The sequence below is a fragment of the Camellia sinensis genome, chromosome 14 (assembly GCF_055761805.1).
Source record: "Camellia sinensis isolate YWXY chromosome 14, ASM5576180v1, whole genome shotgun sequence".
Classification (NCBI taxonomy): Eukaryota; Viridiplantae; Streptophyta; class Magnoliopsida; order Ericales; family Theaceae; genus Camellia; species Camellia sinensis.
In genome coordinates, this window is record NC_138974.1 from 132,192,098 (window position 1) to 132,194,453 (window position 2,356).

A 2,356-nucleotide genomic window follows, 5' to 3' on the forward strand; every position below is an offset into this window, starting at 1 on the left:
TAGTCCATTTGAGTATTTTTCTATTTTTAAAAAAATAAAAAATAAAAAATAAAAAAATTTAAGAGTATAACCATAAATTAACATGTTCACAGCAGAAGTTGATAATCAGAAGCAAGGGGTGAGCAGCTTCTCAGAATCAGTTTTTTTGAGTTAAAATAACTGTTAGAATCAGAAGCTGTTTGAAATAAGTTTAACCAAACAATCTAAAATTATTTTTTTAAAGTTAAAAATCATAAGTTGACTCTGAAAAACTGAAACAAACTCCCCCATTATAACAAGACAAGTGTCATAACTACAATGTTTGCCCTAATGTTGGGAATCCCTATAAAAGCAGAAGTGGTTGCAACCTTGGAAACTCCATTCGAAGAGTTTTCTACCTACAATTTATACTTCTAAAGTCTCTCTCTGTTTCTCATATCAATTCGATAATTATTAATCAAAAAGGTATTGAAAACGATTTTCGCTATATAAACGTTGCAAAGCATCTTGGCAGGTTTAAAAATGGCTGATACAGAAGCTAAACAGCCAACCGAGACGGTATGTGTGTTTTTTTCCCCTCTTGCGTTGTTTGATTGGCGGGAAAATAGTAGAAATCGTAACATTGAATTAAGATATTTGGTTTTCTTCAATTTAATGGAGATCTGTTTCAAGAATGATTTGTTTCAATTTGATTTTGTCTTGATTCGAAGATTTAGGGTTTTAATACTGATGTTTTGATTTGTTTATTTGTTGAAGGTCCGAGATGACGAGAAGAGGCTTAAATATCTTGATATCATCCAAGTAGCAACGATTTACGTCATCGTTTGCTTCTCAAGCCTGTACGAATATGCCAAGGAGAACGCTGGTCCGCTAAAACCGGGGGTTCAGACCGTCGAAGGCATCGTGAAAACCGTCATCGAATCGGTTTACGATAAGTTCCACGACATTCCTTTCGAGCTCCTCAAGTTAATCGATCGCAAGGTCAGTATATTTTTAACAAATCAACTCTTAAAAAGCTGCCAAAATTGTTACAACTATCTGATCTAATCACGTGATTGGCAGGTGGACTACTCGATAAATGAACTGGATTGTCACGCGCTGTCTCTAATCTAGCAGGAGTTGTCCGCTGCACAAAAGGATCCAGAGGTGACGCGTGCGGTGGCGTCAGAGGTACAGCAAACCGGAGTGGTGGACACGGCGGCGAACATAACAAAAGCTGTTTAAATATGAGCCCACGGCCAAAGAACTATCCGTCAAGTACGAACCGATGGGGGAGCAGTACGCGGTGTCGTCTTGGCAGTCGATAAACCGGCTTCCGTCGTTCCCGCAAGTGGCTGGTATTGTGGTTTCCACGGCGGCGTACTGGATGGATAAGTATAACCAGGTGGTGTGTTATACGGCGGAAAAAAGGTTCACGGTGGCGGCGTATATGCCTTTGGTGCCCATAGATAGAATTGTAAAGGTTTTTGAAGAGGCTGAGCATGGTCCTACTGTGTCGACTAATGGTGAAGCTGTGCATGTGACACAGTGATTTGGCAAATGTATTGCTTGTTTGTGATGAAATTTGAAGGGAGGGAGTGTTTGGCTTGTTGGTAATAGTGAATTTTTTTTTTTTATGGAAGTTTTTGGAAGGTGGAGAACTAATTATTTTGAGCTGAAAGCACACGTATTAAGTGTTAAATTTCTTTGTCGGGCTTTACTACTACTTTTAATTGTGTTTTAACACAATTTCAATAGTGCCCTAATTGTATGAACTACACATGGGTTAGTAGTACGCCAATGCTATGATATTATTAAATAATTTTTTTTAAATGTGTTCGGTTACCAATTTTCTAAATTTCTTGTCTAAAAATTTCAAAAATTTGGTTAAAAGTCAAAAAATTATTTTTTATCATCTTTTCAAAACACTCCTTAGTAGTTGCTTGGATTGATTTTTAGTTGTTTTCAGTAAATTTAAACTTTTATAACGAATTAAAAAATAATAAATAAATAAGACTATACTACTTTTTTAGAATTTATTTTTGCCATTAGTAAACGCGGTTTTTTGCATATTTTTTTACATATAAAATTCTTCTACAATAGAAAAATAAAGAATTTTAACATAATTTTTTAATAAGATTAAAGACAAAAAAAAAATCATAAAATAATAACGATATTTTTTAAATTAAGAATTTGCTCATTTGATGTCTTTTTTTTTTTTTTGTGTGTGTGCGCTTATTATCTTCTTCTTTAGTAATTTTGTTTTTTTATTTTTGAAAAAAAAAAAAAACCTTATAGATATAGCTCGACGAGATGTAACAAAAAAAATTAATAAAATTTTAGAAAAGATAAAAATAAATAAAGAAATAATGATTTTTTTTTGTTTTTTTTAATTTTC

At 33.5% G+C, this 2,356-nt stretch overlaps 1 pseudogene across 1 annotated transcript; it reads left to right on the plus strand.

The window, feature by feature from the left end:
- The first annotated feature begins 501 nt into the window (after nt 1–501).
- LOC114288690 (stress-related protein-like) lies at nt 502–1,883 on the plus strand (annotated as a pseudogene). Its single transcript, XR_014350087.1, has 3 exons — nt 502–537; nt 736–960; nt 1,042–1,883. The product of XR_014350087.1 is annotated as a stress-related protein-like (transcript).
- The last annotated feature ends 473 nt before the right edge of the window (nt 1,884–2,356 follow it).